Source organism: Triticum aestivum, chromosome 1D (genome assembly GCF_018294505.1).
Source record: "Triticum aestivum cultivar Chinese Spring chromosome 1D, IWGSC CS RefSeq v2.1, whole genome shotgun sequence".
Classification (NCBI taxonomy): domain Eukaryota; kingdom Viridiplantae; phylum Streptophyta; class Magnoliopsida; order Poales; family Poaceae; genus Triticum; species Triticum aestivum.
In genome coordinates this window covers 158,734,088-158,755,125 of record NC_057796.1, presented here as the reverse complement: position 1 = coordinate 158,755,125, position 21,038 = coordinate 158,734,088, and the positions used below count along the sequence as shown (strand labels likewise).

The window sequence follows — 21,038 nt, the reverse complement described above, 5'->3', positions numbered from 1 at the left end:
AGCAAGAATCCATGGAGGGATTGAGAGTTAGCAAGCTCGAAGAAGGTCAACAATGGGGGAATAACACGAGCTCAAAGGATAAGGTTCATTAGGGAAGAAGACCCCCTTTTATAGGTGGGGAAAAATCCAACCGTTATGGTCACAGCCCGCACCGAGCGGTACTACCGCTCCAAGGAGCGGTACTACCGCTAGGGCAGTAGTAGCCCTTTGAAACACAATAGCGAGGAGGCAAAAAAGCCAGAAGAACCGTCGGAGCGGTAGTACCGCTTGACCTCATGGTACTACCGCTAGGGGTAGCGGTACTACTGCTAAGGGTAGCGGTACTAAAAAATTACATCCGTGCCTACCACCGCTGGACTTGTGACGAGTTTTTGGTCCCGAGTGGAAGTAGCCACGGAAGTAGCCGCGGTAGTACTGCTCCAAGCGGTAGTACCGCTCCCAAGAGCGGTAGTAAAAAATTACATCCGCTCCTGTCCGCGGTAGTACCGCTGCAGCCTTTTCAGAACACCAAAACTGACACAACTTCTGCAAACGGACTCCGAATTCGACGAAACCAAGTTTGTTGGAAAGCTAGCGATAAGGGCTAACACAATCTTGATAGAAATACCAATAAGAAGCAAATGAGAAAAGGCCCAAAAGAAAATGGTGAGAACCCTTCCTCGGATAAGACCGGTAAAACCTCCAACATCGAAAACATCATAGAAGACGCATGCAAACTCCGTTTTCGATGAACTCAAGCTTGTCATCAAGATGACCATAAGCTCTAAGACTCACAAAGAGAACCAAACAAGAACCAAGAAACATGATGCAAGGATGCGATGGTTTGATCTCTCGACGAACGATACGATCAAGCTACTCACTTGAGAGCCCCCCTTGATAGTACAGCTATCGATCCTATAACCCGGTCTCCCAACTACCACCATGAGACCGGTAAAATAGGAAACCTATTAAGGGCAAACCTTTGCCTTGCACATGGTCCACTTGAGCTAGATGATGATGATCTTGACTCCCTCAAGTTAGACCACCTTTCTTGATTGCGTTGGCTTGATGAAGACTAGATGATTACCCCCCCATAGTCCACTATGGGTGAGCCACTCTTCGGCACATCTTCACAAGTCCATTGTCACCACAATGGATGGCAAGCTTCAAGCACTTGATCTCTTCGTGATGGTCCACTTGAACTTGCACACGGCAATCTTGATGACGATCACCACTTGATGTCATCCTCTCCATGGGTTGAGTGATATCTTCCTCTTGACGCAAGCCCATGAACACGTACCTAACCCCACATAGAACTCTCACATAGACCATGGGTTAGTACACAAAGCACAATGGACAATGCTTACCATACCATGGGATCACTTGATCCCTCTCGGTACATCTTCTACGCTTTGTGAGTTGATCAACTTGATTCACTCTTGACTTAGTCTTGATCAACCTATAATCTTTCCAACTCTCTTCATTTGGATGATGTCTTGAAGGTAAACATGAATGATCACACAATCTTCTTCTTCAAGACATGCTTGCAATAAGCTCAACTCTCACATGACCAACCTTTGGATAATTCCTTAATAGCACCTTGGTCAACACAAACTCTCCTTGAAACCAACACATGTACTCCAAGAAAAGCCTGTGGACAAAACCTTCAAATATAACTCAAGGCAACCATTAGTCCATAGAGATTGTCGTCAATTACCAAAACCAAACATGGGGGCACCACATGTTCTTTCAATCTCCCCCATTTTGGTAATTGATGACAATCACTTTCAAGAGAGTTTATATAAGGAATTATGCATCACCATGCAATGCAACAACCAATGATGCATGAGTAAGAGATGCAAATGCTTAGGAACAAAACCAAAGGAAGAGGAGAGAATTCTCTAAACTTCTCCACAAAACTCTCTGAAACTTCTCCCCCATTGGCATCGATTGCCAAAATGGGAGAAAAGCTTAGAAGGCCAATATAAATTATGTTCCTTCATAATTTGTGTATTTCTCAACAAGAGAGTGGAATGCAATACACAAGTTTGACGGTAAATACTAGGAGGAAAACAAACTATATTTAGGCCCAAAGTTTACAAAAGAAAGATATGCCACAAAGACATAAGAAAGAGAGAAACAAGCAATCAAAAGATACCAATTGAAGCAAGCAATCAACGGATATCAGTTGAGCCAACTAGACCAATGATCCTACGTGCCACATGAATGAAATAAATTATGATATGAGCAAAGGAGTGTTCTAGAGAAACTAGAGAAGCTCCCCATGATTTGTGCACAATTTAGTTTTGTAACTGGATACAACGAGCACAAAATAGGATCTTCACTCCCCCAAGATCAATAGAACCTCATGATAAGTGCAAGAGAGCAACAGAGTGTTCTAAAGACACTAGTGAAGCTCTCCATGATTTGTGCACTTCTTACAATATTTGCATTAGGATACCGAGTGCACAAAATAGGATCATCACTCCCAGAAAATCAATAGAAACTCACAACAAGTGCAAGTGAGCATATAGAAAACAAAGCCCAGCACTTGCAACAAACAAATGGTTGAGCAACATATAAAAGAGGCAACTTAAGAGTAGGCTCAACCAAAATGACGTGTGCGAGTCATGGCAAAGCACTTGAGAAGACTAATGTACGAATGAGCATTAAGCATCAACATAGTCTTGGATAGTGGAGATACAAGGTGCATGACATGTCCTCCCCACACACACCAAGCAAAAGGGTTCACAAGCACACTAAAAATGCAAAATGAATAACCAACACTTGTGACAACCCATGGTGAAGATAGAAGATGAAAGCCTCATCAAGACAAGGAATACCAATTAAGATGGCAAAAGCCTCGTAGAGATAAGCATGAGGAAAATAATCTTCACCACACAGGAGTGCATCAAGATGCACCGAGATAAGACATGCACTCAAGGCAAAAGCTTTCACGGAGCCACCAAAGAAATAACAAGAAAGACAAGGTGGACGTGAAGGAAAGGATATCATCTAGAGATGTAATTTCTCTCAAGTGTATAAGGTTCTAGGTAGACGAGATCATGATGATATATATCTACAAAGAAGGATGTACACCCGAAAATAGTTACAACACGAAGGAACAAGATATCCAAAAGGAAGTCATAGATATACCAATAAGATATTTGCTTGGAAGCATAGCACATGGCTAGATATGGTCTTATTGTACATAAATGAATTCCTACCACACAACCATCAAAGACATCAGAACTAGCAACAAGAGATCATTGTTGGGATGCTTTGAGAAGGAAACAAGTATCACAAGAGAGAATGAATAACATGCCATGATACAACCTACACAAGGTTGATGCAAGAAATGTGTGCATGAAGTATATGAAGATACTTGTTACCGAGTTAACATTGGAAGGATGTAGTAGATACCAATTGAAGGTACAAAGTAGTTCATTGATCATCCTAGCTTGACTCCAAAAAGCACATGGTGACAACACCTTCCTTGTGAGTGAGCCGAGCATCCAATGCATCTCCAATTGTTCCTAGAACAACAACACAAACAAAATGGTACCCAAACTCATTGGGACCAAAGAGTTAGAAACACCAACAATACATAGGACAAACTCCACATAAGTATGTGCATATAGATATGGAAATGAAATTCATGCACATCTCATCCAATTTGAGACTTGGTGGAGTTTCCCCTATATATTGGGTCAAAGAGAGAAAGCATGCCACGGAAACTACATGAAGTTAATATGCATGCTCAAGACTTTCAAGAACCGATACCAAAATACAAGGAAATACCAAGTGAAAAGAATACCAAATGGAGAAATCATCACTTGGAAGATATCATTAAAAGATACATCAAGGAATGAGATGTCCATGGGAACCCACAAAATGATATCAAACTCCCAAAAGAGAGGATGGTTCCAAACAAACCAAGCTCTCTACAAAGTTTCATGATGGCACAAGTACCAAAAAGAAACGGCTTGCCGTCCACCAACATACACTTAAAATGGATCACAAGTTTAGTGTTTTATAGAAAATAGGATAGCTCCTCCACGAGTTGTGCATTATAGAGAATTTGCATTTGAATACAAAATGCACAAGGTAGGATCACCACATTCACTATATCAAGGAAAACACTAGACAAGATCAAGAAAACAACAAGATCCTCAAGTGGCACGGAAGGCAATGGGAGTTGACACAAACTTTGCAAGAGATAAGGCAAATAAAAAGCAAACGCCAACGTGAAGATGATCAATAATTTCTACCACACATAGGTGAGTACCAATTGTCAAAAGACAAGAAGTATTTGGAAATAATTCCCGGTGGTAGATGGCAAGGATATCCAACATCATCTTCACACCAAACACAAGCAAATTGCAACTTGTAGAGCTAACATGCCACGTAGGAACAAGATAATTTACAATATCAATTCTAGGTGACAATATCTCAAATGTACACATTTTCTAGGCTAGTAATATACATAGCATATTACTCCCCCATAATGTGATACCAATTAAAGAAAACTTAACAAGAGGCAAAAAGAGGATCCAACAAGAGATAATTAATGGACTATTTAGAATTTGAATTTCTCATGAGAAGACATACCACATAGTGACTAGATAAGCTTGCAATATCAATACTAGGTGGTATTACTCATGTAAACACATTTATGGGACCGTGAGGTGCACAAAGCACATCACTCCCCCAAAATGGGATGTTCCATTAATCTCTCACAAGATCCAACTAACATACAAACAAGATGCGCAAAGGCTCAACGAACTACACACACGTACATGATGTGCAAACCAACGCACACATACTTGATTACTCAAGATAAGCAAATTGGAGGCACAACATATACAACCACATGCAAGGAACAAAACCAAAACATGCAAAGGGGCAAGTAACTTTCGATATAAACAATTTAAGTACAAGTTACCTGAAGGAGGCACATTGGGTCTAGAATAGAAACTTGATAACCCAATTGACTTGGCTTGAGACAATAAGAATGATGAAGTCCCCTTAAATCTTCATAATGTAGCCAAGTCTCCAATGCCCTCCAACAACACCTATTGATCAAGTTTGAGCTAGTTGGTCCCCAACCAAGTTGGGTCCTAAGAGGTTAGTCACAATAGGCTTGGCTACCCAAATGGTTCTTTTCTTGACACCACTTTGAGCACCAACAAATTTGGCAAACACATGGCCAACATTATCCTTCCCAAGAGAATAGATATCATCAATAATAATTGGGTTGGATAAGTTACCACTAGTGCATGAAGAGGCGAGGTGACCTTTCTCACGACATAAGTAGCAACGTCTACTCTTCACTTTCTTCTCACTTGATTTCTCAACTTGAGAAGCATTAGCTTGAGGATTCTTGGGAAGAGGACTTTCTTCAACTTGTGGTTGAGCATGAGATCGAACTTGTGGCCGCTTCCCTTGTTGCTTGTCACTAATGGCCTTCTTCAATGGGCAAGATCTAACATGATGCCCTTCTACTTTGCACTTGAAGCAAACAATCTTGGCTGAATTCTTGACTTGTTCTTGGCCCTTCTTTTTGTTCATCTTGGACGTTGGAGTTGAATCCAAGTCCACCTTTGTCATTGGGGGATTTTTGCACTCTCAAGATGTTGTTGAGTGTAAATTTCCCTTCATGACTCTTTTCCAAGTCTTTCTTCAGAGAAGTGACTTGGGCCTTGAGCTTTTTGATTTCCTCTACATGGTTAGTCTCAACACAAGCACTAGAGGAAGTATAAGCTTCATCGTTAGAGCAACAAGGCAAGGAAAGCAATTCATCACAAGATGTACCAACGTTATGTATGGATGAATCGCGAGGACTAGCACAAGGCAATATAGCATTTTGACTAAAAGTAGTGCTAGTGTCCACACGAGGCTCACTAGATGTTACCTTAGCAATCATGGCCTCATGAGCTATCTTTAGCACATTATGGGATACTAGAAGATCATCATGAGAGCTTGAGAGCTTTTCATGGCTTTCTTCCAATTTCCCATAATTGCTAGATAGCAACTCAAGTTGAGCCTATAGCTCAACGTTCTCCTTTAAAATGAATGCTTCACAAGAAATAGAGTTAGTAGCACAAGCATCATCATTAACAACAAGAGGAGAAGGCAACTTGGCAAGCTCTTTTAAATAAGAAGCTTCAAGTTGAGCATGAGACTCGGTGAGTTTGATGAGCTCACCCTTGATGACCCTTGAGCCATTTTCGAGGTGCTCAAAATCCTCAAGGAGTCTAGCATGAGCAACTTCAAGCTTAGAATTTTTAGTTTCAAAAACATTGGCCACCTCAAGAGCTCTATCATGAGATTCCTTCACTCTAGATAATTCTAGAGCAAAAGTCTCCTCAAGAGATTCCTTGGTGGTTTGTTCAAGTTCAAGAGCTTGAGAGAGGTCCGCAATCTCATTAGCGTAATCACGCTCATGACCTTCCATTTTATCAATGGTGACCTCATGCTCCTCAAGACGAGATTCCAACTCATCAATATATTTCTTGCCCTCAATAGCAATAGACATGATTTCCATGAAGTTGGAACGAGCAATTTTATTCTTAAGAAGAGCTTTAAAAATTATTTCCCCCTTAACTTTTAAGGAGGCAACATCATCATTCTCTTCATCATAATCGACATCATCATCACTCTTGCCACCATCAATATTATCAAAAGATATATTGGGATTCAAAGTGGGAGATACCTTTGAAGCCTTGGCCATAAGGCAAAAAGCAATAGATGATGATGTGGGATTCCTTGAAGCACCATTCAAGACCACATCTTGTTCCATGGAGTGTTGGGTTTCCTCTACATTGTTAGCAAAACAACTCGAGGAAATACATGCATTTTTATCATGCCAACAAGACATAACAAGCATATCATCATGAGAGTTAGTCAAGCAATTTGTACATGATATGCAAGGACTATCAACACAAGCATGTGAAACATTTGGAGGGCTCGAAGTGCTAGAGTCCAAAGACGAAGGATCGCAACAAGAAAGTGATGAAGGATTATCAAAACTAAGCCCACTATCATCATTGCAATGAACACCACTACTCACCATGTCATTACCTTGTGGCAAACCACATGTAGGTGAAGTAGAAGAAGTTGAGAACACAACACGACCGGAGGTGGAGGGAGAACAATCATCCCCACAAAACTTGGACACGCCATATTTATCTTGAAGCTTTGTCCACAACTCATGAGCATCCCGGAAAGGCATGAGTTGAAATATAACTACATGGCTTAAAGCATCGAAAAGCATATTAGAAGCTTGAGCATTGAGATAAGCATTTTTCTCATCCTCTAAAGATAATCTTTGGGGATCTTTTGGAGGAGAAAACCCCATATCTACAGTTCGCTCTAAATTTGGGTCCATGACCCTAAAAAGATTAAGCATGTGAATTACCCAAACATCAAAATTTGTGCCATCAAAACTAAGTGTGTCACAGAATCCTAATCCCCTAGTCGACATCTTTACTCTCTAGGCGGTTAAGCCTAACAAAGAGAGATGAGGCTCTGATACCAATTGAAAGATCGTGGATGTCGCCTAGAGGGGGGGTGAATATGCGCTTTAAAATAATTACGGTTAAGGCTTGAACAAATGCAGAATAAACCTAGCGGTTAATTTGTCAAGCACAAAACCTACAAAAATTAGGCTCACCTATGTGCACCAACAACTTATGCTAAGCAAGAAAAACTACTTAGGTGATAGCAAGATATATGACAAGAAACAATATGGCTATCACAAAGTAAAGTGCATAAGTAAAGGGCTCGGGTAAGAGATAACCGAGGCACGCGGAGACGACGATGTATCCCGAAGTTCACACCCTTGCGGATGCTAATCTTCGTTTGGAGCGGTGTGGAGGCACAATGCTCCCCAAGAAGCCACTAGGGCCACCGTAATCTCCTCACGCCCTCGCACAATGCAAGATGCCGTGATTCCACTAAGGGACCCTTGAGGGCGGTCATCGAACCCGTACAAATGGCAACCCTTGGGGGCGGTCACCGAACCCGTACACTTTGGCAACCCTTGGGGGCGGTCACCGGAACCCGTCAAATTACTCGGGGCGATCTCCACAACCTAATTGGAGACCCCGACGCTTGCCCGGAGCTTTACACCACAATGATTGAGCTCCGAACACCACCAACCGTCTAGGGCGCCCAAGCACCAAAGAGGAACAAGCTCAAGGGTACCAAGCACCCAAGAGTAATAAGCTTCTCAACTTGTAACTTCCACGTATCACCGTGGAGAACTCAAACCGATGCACCAAATGCAATGGCAAGGGCACACGGAGTGCCCAAGTCCTTCTCTCTCAAATCCCACCGAAGCAACTAGTGCTAGGGAGGAAAATGAGAGGAAGAACAAGAAGGAGAACACCAAGAACTCCAAGATCTAGATCCAAGGTGCTCCCCTCACATAGAGGAGAAAGTGATTGGTGGAAATGTGGATCTAGATCTCCTCTCTCTTTTCCCTCAAAAACTAGCAAGAATCCATGGAGGGATTGAGAGTTAGCAAGCTCGAAGAAGGTCAACAATGGGGGAAGAACACGAGCTCAAAGGATAAGGTTCATTGGGGAAGAAGACCCCCTTTTATAGGTGGGGAAAAATCCAACCGTTATGGTCACAACCCGCACCGAGCGGTACTACCGCTAGGGCGGTAGTAGCCCTTTGAAACACAATAGCGAGGAGGCAAAAAAGCCAGAAGAACCGTCGGAGCGGTAGTACCGCTTGACCTCACGGTACTACCGCTAGGGGTAGCGGTACTACTGCTAAGGGTAGCGGTACTACTGCTTCGAGCGGTACTAAAAAATTACATTCGTGCCTACCACCGCTGGACTTGTGATGAGTTTTTGGTCCCGAGCGGAAGTAGCCACGGAAGTGGCCGCGATAGTACTGCTCGAAGCGGTAGTACCGCTCCCAAGAGCGGTAGTAAAAAATTACATCCGCTCCTGTCCGCGGTAGTACCGCTGCAGCCTTTTCAGAAGACCAAAACTGACACAACTTCTGCAAACGGACTCTGAATTCGACGAAACCAAGTTTGTTGGAAAGCTAGCGACAAGGTCTAACGCAAACTTGATAGAAATACCAATAAGAAGCAAATGAGAAAAGGCACAAAAGAAAATGGTGAGAACCCTTCCTCGGATAAGACCGGTAAAACCTCCAACATCGAAAACATCATAGAAGACTCACAAAGCTTGTCATCAAGATAACCATAAGCTCTAAGACTCACAAAGAGAACCAAACAAGAACCAAGAAACATGATGCAAGGATGCAATGGTTTGATCTCTCGACGAACGATACGATCAAGCTACTCACTTGAGAGCCCCCTTTGATAGTACGGCTATCGATCCTATAACCCGGTCTCCCAACTATCACCATGAGACCGGTAAAATAGAAAACCTATTAAGGGCAAACCTTTGCCTTGCACATGGTCCAATTGAGCTAGATGATGACGATCTTGACTCCCTCAAGTTGGACCACCTTTCTTGATTGCGTTGGCTCGATAAAGACTAGATGATTACTCCCCCATAGTCCACTATGGGTGAGCCACTCTCCGGCACATCTTCACAAGTCCATTGTCACCACAATGGACGGCAAGCTTCAAGCACTTGATCTCTTCGTGATTCTCCACTTGAACTTGCACACGGCAATCTTGATGACGATCACCACTTGATGTCATCCTCTTCATGGGTTGAGTGATATCTTCCTCTTGACGCAAGCCCATGAACACGTACCTAACCCCACATAGAACTCTCACATAGACCATGAGTTAGTACACAAAGCACAATGGAAAATGCTTACCATACCATGGGATCACTTGATCCCTCTCGGTACATCTTCTATGCTTTGTGAGTTGATCAACTTGATTCACTCTTGACTTAGTCTTGATCAACCTAGAATCTTTCCAACTCTCTTCATTTGGATGATGTCTTGAAGGTAAACATGAATGATCACACAATCTTCTTCTTCAAGACATGCTTGCAATAAGCTCAACTCTCACATGACCAATCTTTGGATAATTCCTTAATAGCACCTTGGTCAACACAAACTCTTCTTGAAACCAACACATGTACTCCAAGAAAAGCCTATGGACAAAACCTTCAAATATAACTCAAGGCAACCATTAGTCCATAGAGATTGTCGTCAATTACCAAAACCAAACATGGGGGCACCACATGTTCTTTCACCTGCGACCATCCATATATACGCGACCTCTCTCTCTCTCTCCCTGTGTGTGTGTGTGTGTTTGGCGACACACCAGTTATGAATGAACAATTGTGAATGAAGTATGAAACTATGCCCCTCACAGTGGTCTAGTATCCCTGTATCATCATAATGACACGCGAACTTTCATTTTTTCATTACCGAAACCTTTGCACAATCATATGAGCGCATTCTTTTTACTAGATCGGGGACCTTTCATACCATGAAGGTCATACTCAGGGCACCACCCTAGCTAGTCGACCAGGTGAGGACGGCGGTGGCACCGAACAGAACTTGTCCCCAAACGTTGCACATCATATGTGTGCACCCTCTTTATTGGACCGGGCACCTTTTATACCTCTAACATTACACCCCTCGACAAACCACCACCCTTATCGAGTAGCTCCCTTTGGCGGTCCACCGCCCAACCATCCATATACACCCAACCTCTCTCTCACGTGTGTGTGTGTGTGTGTGTGTGTGTGTGTGTGTGTGTTTGGCGACACACCAGTTATGAATGAACAATTGTGAATGAAGTATGAAACTATACCCCTCAGGGTGGTCTAGTATCCCGGTATCATCATAATGCTACATGAACTTTCATTTTTCATTACCGAAACCTTTGCACAATCATATGAGCGCACTCTTTTTACTAGATCGGGCACCTTTCATACCATCAAGGTCCTACTCAGGGCACCACCCTAGCTAGTCGACCAAGTGGAGGACGGCGGTGGCACCGAACAGAACTTGTCCCCAAACGCTGCACATCATATGTGTGCACCCTCTTTATTGGACCGGGCACCTTTTATACCTCTAACATTACACCCCTCGACACACCACCACCCTCGTCGAGTAGCTCCCTTTGACGGTCCACCGCCCAACCATCCATATACACCCAACCTCTCTCTCACGTGTCTCCCTGTATCGTCATAATGACACATGAACTTTCATTTTTCATTACCCAAACCTTGCACACTCATATGAGTGCACTCTTTTTACTAGATCAGGCACCTTTCATACCATGAAGGTCATACTCCTCAGGGCGCCACCCTAGCTAGTCGACTAGGTGGTGGACGGCGGGGGCACGAAACAAAACTTGTCCCCAAACCTTGCACATCCAATGTGTGCACCCTCTTTATTGGATCGGGTACCTTTTGTATACCTCTAACATTATACCCCTCGACACACCGCCCTTGTCGAGCAGCTCCCTTTGATGGTCCACCGCCGCCTCCGACCATCCATATACACCCAACCTCTCTCTCTGTGTGTGTGTGTGTGTTGGTCAATGGATAGATGGATTAGAATGTAATGTTCGCACCAACACTTGACGAGTGGTTAAACCCACTCGAATTATATATTTGTAGGGTTCCCACCTTTCACCTTCCCTATACTCCCGACCTTTCTCTCTTCCCTATACTCCCGACCTTTCTCTCTTCCCTTCTCTCTCTCTCTCTCTCTCTCTCTCTCTCTCTCTCTCTCTCTCCGTGTGTGTGTGCGTGCGCGCGCGTGTTGGTTAATGGATAGACGAATTAGAATATAATGTTGGGACCAACACTTGACGTGTGGTTGAACCCACTCGAAATATATATTTTGTAGAGTTGGCATAAGACGACACACAATTTATGGATGAACAGCTCGGAATGAAATATGAAATTTATACCCCTCACGGTGATCTCGTATCCTTGTATTGTCATAATGACACAGGAACTTCCATTTTTCATTATGCAAACCTTCCACAATCATATGAGTGCACTCTTTTTACCGGATCGGGCTCCTTTCATACCCCTCGGGGCACCACCCTAGTCGAGCAGGTGATGGACGAATGTGGTGCCGAACCGAACCTGGCCACAAACCTTGCACATCGTATGTGTGCACTCTTTTCATTGGACCGGGCACCTTTTATACCTCTAACATTATACCCTTCGGTGCACCACCTTGGTCGGGCAGCTCCGTTTGCCACCTTTCACCTTCCCTATACTCCCGACCTTTCTCTCTTCCCTATACTCCCGACCTTTCTCTCTTCCCTTCTCTCTCTCTCTCTGTGTGCGCGCGCGAGCGTGTGTGTGTGTTTGTTAGGGATAGATGGATTAGAATGTATTGTTGGCACCAACACTTCACACGCGGTTAAACGCCCTCAAAATATATATTTGTAGAGTTGGCGTAAAAGGATACACCAATTATGAACGAACAACTGTGAGTGAAACATGAAACTTATACCCTTTACGGTGGTCTAGTATCTCTGTATCATCAAAATGACACCGGAACTTTCACTTTCCGTTGTCCAAACCTTGCACAATCAGAGTGCATTCTTTTTACTTGACCGAGCCCCACCTCTCTACCAGCTGCCACTGGATCTCCTGTTAGCAAGCTGCCTTGACTGATTACATGGACGCATGTGTGACCTACACAACTTTGCAGATTTTGATGGTCCGCCAGTTAATACACCTTAATAGCGTGCCATTGTTTATAACCCTCATGGGCGAGCAGCGGGTCAATGGAACAACTAGTATAGACTTAAAACAAAAGTATGGGATACTCTCATACTCCCTCCGTCAAGAAATACTTGTCCAAGAAATGGATGTATCTAAATGTATTTTAGTTTTAGATACATTCATTTGTATCCATTTGTACGACAAGTATTTCCGGACAGAGTACATTATAATAGAGGGGTAAAAGGTTAAAACTCGGAAATTCACTTTGGCTCATAGGTGTATATGCACCCATTCTCTAAATACACATTTTAAAAAGTTCAAAAATTCGAGAAAAAGTCCCACGTGTAAATCCAGACACTATATGTGCGTGCACCAAGTTTCAATGAAAAAGAACATTTTTTGTGGCTTGTATAAAAAAGACAATTTTCGATGCTTAATTACAGCTATTCATGAGGCATTTTTTTATCTTTTTTATACATGCCACAAAAAAGTCCCTTTTCACCCAAATTTTGCGTGCGAAAATATGATGTCCGGATGTACATGCGGGATTTTTACTCAATTTTTTTTAACATTTTGAAATGCGTTTTTTATACATATTTCATAGTAGGTGTATCTACACCCAAGAGCCAAAACGCCACTCTAGACTATACTCAATGGGTACTGGCAAATAGTACGACTGAATTTAATGATGTCTTTAATCCATAGGGGAAAAAAGGTTAAAACCTTCCTATAAGGCCTGAACATTGCCAAGTTGCACCGGGTATATATACCAGATAAAAAATTGACTGTTTTATTATCAAAACCAGATAGCTGACAGAAAAAAAAAATCCTTAGTGTACTTGCACATATGGAAAGAGAGGCCTGCAAAACCCACTCTGCATGTAAATTTTAAAAGAACTAAAAAGAGACGCCTGCAACCTACTAACCTACTAAGTAAAAAGAGAGGAAGTTGAAGGTGTGTGCCATCGCAGAAGAGGCGCTACCCAAGAGCTACCAGGGGCTAGACGACGCCACGACCGACACTCCTCGCGTTCCAATCCGAACTAGAGCTGCTGCCGTGCCTAGGGCATGGGCAAACAAAGCATTGCCAAAACAAGCGACTCTGAATCAGTATTGTTAGAACGCCTCAACATTTGGCCAAGCAACCGAACCTTTTTACAAGAACCAAAATCGTCATTGCATAACACCAAGGTTATTCAATGCATCATTTTGAAAAAAAAAACTTATTCAGTGCACCATTATTTGTGACAGTTACATATGATAACAACTAATTACATTCATTTTCATTTAGCGTCGAGCAACAGGTGGCAGAACCATTAGTCTCTATTATTAAAGGAAAAACAGCGAGAGAAATAGGAGCCGGCGAAATAAAAGGGAAAACAGAAATAGCCACGACCCCACTAACGCACGTCCCACGTTCCAATCTCCCCAGACGACCTCGTCGCCATTCCCCTCCCTCCCGAGAGAAATCTCCTTGCTCTGCCCCTGCACTCTTCCCGTCGCCTCCGCGTGCCATGGACGACACATCGTCTCGCCGGCCGCCGTCACCTGAACCCAACCAGCCCTCCGCTCCCGCCCAGATTCGAACCCCAATCACCTGACCACTATTCTCAATTCGCCGCGGCATGCCTCGCGTGGCCAATCCATGTCTCCCACCGGCGATCAGTAGGTGTGCGGCCCCGCCGCCGCTGGCTCTCGTGGTTGCGACGTATCCTCTCCGGCTCCCTCCTCCTCCTCCTCACCCAGGCCGCACCTCCGTCCACGCGATGCCGGCCCACGGCTCCCGCCTCGACCCCTGATTATAGTTGCTGCCTTTTGTAATGTATGTGCAATTCTGATTGTTTAGTGTGTGCTCTCAGTTCATCGTCCGCCTCAGCAATGAGGATACCTTCGTTCAGCTGATCGAGGAAGGATGTTCCGTTCTTGAGTCTAATTTTTCCTTCCTATGGGTTAGTCTGCAATTATGTGTACTGTCCTCGAGTACCCTGCTGTGTTTTCGCAAGCCATGTGAAACCAGTGTGCTGTTTTCTTTCCAGGCCATTTCTTCAATCGGATTTTTGCAAGCGAATTGATGAAGCCAGAGTGGTGGCAGTTAGAGACCAACGTTACGTGTGCTCTGCAGTTTAAATGATTTCAGGAAGACTTCATTTGATGCCTCGAACTGAATATATTTTTAATTGGATGGATGGATATTGAATAATTGCATCATGTTTGGAGGTAGCGATGACGTGTCGTATGTTTTGGGGTCCAGGTAATAATTTAGCTTACTTACCAGATTACATTAATTACTTTCAAAAGATAGCCATCACGATAGGAAATCCCATCTGTATTTATGGAGCTAGCAGAACATAGTACATCCAACATGTCTAGCTCTCAGTCCTTGTCCTCTCATACATGTGATGTATGCTTTTATCCTAAAGTTTCCATCAACTTTGTTTGTTTATTCAGATCAAGTTAGGGTTGTATATACATCTAGATTTATATCACAACAATGCCCTATAGGGAGGGAATTAGCTGCACAAGGGAAGAAACCTCAAAGGTAATCTTAATTCTGGAATATTAGGACCATGATGGCTGCAGGCGAGCTGTGTCTTGATGAGTATGATTTTTCATTTTTCATGGTGTTTGCAGATTTTACTGAATGTCATGCAGATTGGTTTGGTACATGAAAACCTTAATCACACTCCTTTTAGGACAAAAGTATATACATACTACATGGTTTTGATAAAGTATATGCCTCTTCCTCTGTGTAGTATGCCCCAAATTTCCATTCTTCATGTATATTGCAGCTTAAATAATATTTAAGTTCTCTCAAAAGTTATGTACTCCACATACTTCTCTCTACGAGGTTGGAAATCTGTTGTGCATAGCAGGAGAACGAAATGTCTTTTTAATTAATTTTCCCTTCAAAAACATATCATATAGTTAGGAATATATTAGAATATTCTAATAACATAGAAGATGTGTACCCCTGCCTTTTCCCTAAACAAATCGCATGCTCTATTTGAGTTGGAAACATCTGTATATTCTTTTCTTCAAGTAGAGCCAGGAATACATTTTTTATCAATATATTTTTTATTAGTACTAAAACTGAGTTTTGAAGAAGAAGATGGGGAGCTATCAGCTTATATCTGATGATGCAAAGTCCAATTGGTGGCTGGCCCTTCTATGTCTTATTAGTCGTTGGATGTTAGTTCTTAATTTTTCCCCTTGAACTAATGATTCATGAAATGGACGATGTAGACAATATCATGACTGGTTGGGCGATGACGCAGCCTAGCAACACTAAGGAGAGACTGCCTGCTTCTGCGCTAAGTCGCTGCTGGTCAAGACCTCCAGGTATGGATCAAGCATAATTCATGGTTGATTCTGGTGGTAAAGTTGTGGTCTTCACATCGTTGTTTATCAAGTTGGTGCTTGTTTATGGCAACTATTCCATGTTTATTTCTATGATTTGGTCGGTTTATGCTAAGGAAGTGATGGTTTATTAGATACATTCTCAGTGAAGTTACATTCAAAATATTAATATGCATGGATACATTCTCAGTGAAGTTACATCCAATGATGTTTAATTGATGGATTCTCAAGGAAGTTACCTTCTTTGCCCTTTAATTCAGTTGTATTAACATGTGCAAAGGAAATTCAAATTATTTTTTATCAGGCAAAGCTTCTACAGATACTACAGAACGGGTTAAAATCACTGAATGAAGCATGACAACCGTGAACCAAGCATTTGAGTAGAAAGAGAGCGATGGTATATGGGAAAAAAAATGTTTGACACTTTGACATTCACGGCTTTGCTTCCCGTGGCAACGCACGGGCATTAAACTAGTATGGACTAAAATGGAAATCTGTGGTACTCACCTTCAAGAAACAGGGAGGAGACTAGGTTTGGACTTTACTAACATCGATCTATACCAGCCATTGGCATTGATTTCAACGACCATTTTGAGCGCTGGTCATTCCGAAAGCAACCCTGACACTACCAAGTTTAGAGATGACATTTTGCTCTTTATGTACCTATATAGATGGAAAGGAAGGCTGAACATTACTCTGTTTATGCACATTTCACTTCTTTTTGGAAGGGCCGGCGTAGAGGCGAAGCAGTTCTCAACGCCGCTCAACCAAACAACCGACAGACTATTTATTTTGCAGAAGAATGTTAAAGCGTATGTGAATAATATATACTGTAACTTTCTACCGAAAAAGGGTTTTCCCCCGCTTTGTATACAAAGCATCCAACCGAACCATACAGGGATAGGTGCTGGGGCGGAAGCAGCACAGTCACGCCCAAAAGAAACGACAGAGAAAGAGCAAAAGAAACAAATGCCGACAACGGCGGATCAACAAAAACGAAGAAGCCTCGCAATCGCTGCGCCCACCGGGATCTTTCACTAGGCTCCAAGACTCCGAAGCGCCGGCACCTATCAACACCTCCAAGAAGGATCGCGACGATGACGACGCTACTGCCAAGGGTTTCCCCCGATACAAGGCAAGAGGAAGGGTAGCCCCCGACGCCCTCCCGGAAGGTCAGGTGGCACCTATAGGCGCCACCGTGCCGGTGTCGGCCACGCCGACATGGGTTACCCCGATCCCAACCCGCACCTCGGGCGCTCCGGATCCAGCCACCAAACCAACCACCACCCTGCACCAGCACGGTCATGAGGCCCCCACACCATCTCACCACGACACCGTGAAGTGAGGACAGTGCGGCGAAGAATCAGATCCGGGACTAGGGCATCAGCACCGTCGGCACGTGGGAGGGCCCCACCTCCACCGTCCACGACGGTAGTCGTCCAGACGCAATAGCAGGAGCACCCTAGGCCTGTGGGCCCACAGGCCCGGCCGAGCCCTCGTGGGCCCGTAAAGCTCCCGCCCTCGCGCTGCTGCCGGCACGCCGTCGGCGCCGACGCCCCATATCCGAGCTGCTCCCCCTCCTCACCGCGCCGCAGACAACGAGGCCACGCCGGGGGGCCGGCCCGCTAGGACCCAGATGTAACGCCCACGATGCGGCTATATCTCCCACGTGTCGAGGCACGACTTAGAGGCATAACCGCATTGTAGGTATTGTCGCAAGAAGGGTCATCTTCACACAATCCCATGTAATGAACAATAATGGGATAACGAGAGTTGGCTTACAATTGCCACTTCACACAATACATAAATTAATTCATACATCATCCAAAATCCACACATAGACCGTCTACGGTCAAATCCAAATGAAAATAAGATAACCCCAAATGCTAGATCCCCGATCGTCCCAACTGGGCTCCACTACTGATTATCAGGAAACGAAACATAGTAACGACCACGTTCCTCGTCGAACTCCCACTTGAGCTCGGTTGCGTCATCTGCACTGGTATCGTCGGCACCTGCAACTGTTTTGGTAGAATCTGTGAGTCACGAGGACTCAGCAATCTCACATCTGCGAAATCAAGACTATTTAAGCTTGTAGGAAAGGATGGTGTAATGAGGTGGAGTTGCAGCAAGCACTAAGCATATATGGTGGCTAACATACACAAATGAGAGCGAGAAGAGGAGCAACGCAACGGTCGCGAAGCTAGAAATGATCAAGAAGTGATCCTGAAACTACTTACGCTCATGCATAACACAAACCGTGTTCACTTCCCGGACTCCGCCGAAAAGAGACCATCATGGCTACACACACGGTTGACGATTTTACTTAAGTCAAGTGACAAGTTCTCTACAACCGGACATTAACAAATTCCCATCTGCCTCATAACCGCGGGCACGGCTTTCGAAAGATAATACCCTGCAGGGGTGTCCCAACTTAGCCCATTATAAGCTCTCACGGTCAACGAAGGATAAACCTTCTCCCGGGAAGACCCGATCAGTCTCGGAATCCCGGTTTACAAGACATTTCGACAATGGTAAAACAAGACCAGCAAGACCACCCGCTGTGCCGACAAATCCTGATAGGAGCTGCACATATCTCGTTCTCAGGGCACACCGGATAAGCTAAGCGTACAGGTACCAACGTAACCCAAGTTGCCAAGGGACGGTCCCGCACGGTGCTCTAGTTTGGACCAACACTCGGAGGAGCATTGGCCCGGGGGTTAAAATAAAGATGACCCTCGAGCTCGCGAAAACCCAAGGGGAAAAGGCTTAGGTAGGCAAATGTAAAACCAAGGTTGGGCCTTGCTGGAGGAGTTTTATTCAAGGCGAACTGTCAAGGGGGTCCCATAAATCACCCAACCGCGTAAGGAACGCAAACTCAAGGAACATAATACCGGTATGACGGAAACTAGGGCGGCAAGAGTGGAACAAAACACCAGGCATAAGGCCGAGCCTTCCACCCTTTACCCAATATATAGATGCATTAATTAAATAAGAGATATTGTGATATTCCAAAATATCCATGTTCCAACATGGAACCCACTTCAACTTCACCTGCAACTAGCAACGCTATAAGAAGGGCTGAGCAAAAGCGGTAACTTAGCCAAACAACGGTTTGCTAGGAAAAGATGGTTAGAGGCTGGACATGGCAATATGGGAGGCATGATATATCAAGTGGTAGGTAGCGCAGCATAGAAAAAGAGCGAACAACTAGCAAAACAAAGATAGAAGTGATTTCGAGGGTATGGTCATCTTGCCTGCAAGGTTCTTAGAGTTGTCGAAAGCTTGATCCTCGTAAGCGTACTCAACAGGTTCCTCGTACACGAACTCGTCTCCCGGCTCTACCCACAGCAAGAACACAAGCAATGGAACCACAATCAATCACGGGAAACGCACAAGCAACATGATGCAAAACATGCATGATATGCGGGATATGATATGCGATGCATATGCGTGCTCCGGAAGGAAAATGATGAACAAGGCAGTAACTTGGCAAACCAAGCATGCCACTGGAAAGATGAGATGATTTCGGTCGAAATCGATATAAAGATCACCGGAAACGGATGCACGGTTTGCAAATGGCAAGCAAAACAAGAATGACACGAGTCTGTGATTAACAGCATGATAGCACTTAGAATGCAACAAGTAACAATGCTACAGCACCCCAACATAGCAACAAAGCATATGGCAGTGATCTACAGGAGATGCTTGACAAAAGATGAACACTGAGCTACGGCTAGATCACAATATAACAGGTTCAAACAAGCATGGCAAAAGTGCAAGAGATATCAGCTTCACAGACTTGGTGAAAATACTGAACATGGCTGAAACAGCATCATAGAGTAAGAAAAGCACATGCTACAGGAACTTAACATAGCAAAACAAGGCATGAAATGAATCTACTAAATGCATATAACAAAAGTCCCTTACTGACATTGAGCCAAAAAGGCACAGAAGATATGATGGCACCCATGTAAACATAGCAAGTTTCGTTAACAGGTTTCAGACTTAGCAGAAAACAGAGCATGGCAGAAACAATAATATGAAGGCATCTTGGTGAGCTTGATGCACTCACCACAAAGCAATGCATTACAAAACAAGCATACCTACAGCAAGATGGCATGTTTATGAAGCTATCCATGACAAGAGCAAATACATAGCATGTATGAAACAACTACAACAAGCTTGACAAAATTGAATATCATGCTAAGAATCTGCCAGGAATATTTTATAGCAAAAGTAGAGCAAGATTGAGTCATGCTATGGCACTCCATAATTGCAAACAAGGGCATGAATGGATCAATTACAACAATATCTACAAAACATCCTTACTGAACATCACCAAAATAAGCACGGATCTCTCTGTAGCCACATGGATACATGGCAACAAAATAACAGCAGGTAAAAGACTTGGCAAAAACTCTATAAAGACGGCATGGCATCACGAAGCCTAGTTTACATGCTTGTGCTAGTCACCACATAGATCACAAAAATACATGGCATAAACCTCTGTAAAGACGGCATGGCATAGATCAAAACACCTGTAGAGCTCATGCCCATAAGATACACACATCAAATGCAACAAAAATAACAAAACATCAAGTTCTGATAAGTAACAGCAGTAAACATCATATAACACTCTTGCACCAGAGATTTGGGCATCAATATGGACTCAAACGAGCATGGCACAATGGAACAAAATGAAGATCATCTCGTGACGAACATTTCGATATATTATGCACGCAAAACAAAGCAGTATGCAATGAGTTATGATGCGATCAACAGGGCAACATAAAATGACAGAAGAAAAGACAGAGGAAAATCGGGATCAACCTCTCCCCGATCTAGGGTTCTTGGCACGGATGCCGAGGCGGGGCGGCTCGCCGGAGATCGAGGAAGGACAACCGGAGCTCGTTGCCGGCGAGGTCGGGGGAGGCGGCACCGGCGGCGAGATCGGCGGGGAAGGGCGAAGACGGCGGGGACGGGCGAGGACGGCGGCACCGGCGGCCATGTGCGCGGCCGGCGAGGAGCGGGAACGGCGGCGGCGGGGAG

At 44.0% G+C, this 21,038-nt stretch overlaps 1 long non-coding RNA gene across 2 annotated transcripts; it reads left to right on the top strand.

Moving 5' to 3' along the window:
- The first annotated feature begins 14,041 nt into the window (after positions 1-14,041).
- Positions 14,042-16,687, top strand: LOC123180827 (uncharacterized). 2 transcript variants are annotated; one of them, XR_006491275.1, is made up of 3 exons: positions 14,042-14,578; positions 14,666-15,968; positions 16,291-16,687. It is a non-coding gene; the product is annotated as an uncharacterized lncRNA (long non-coding RNA). The 2 variants fall into 2 exon arrangements; XR_006491274.1 differs by having other exon boundaries at positions 14,666-16,687.
- Positions 16,688-21,038: the final 4,351 nt, after the last annotated feature.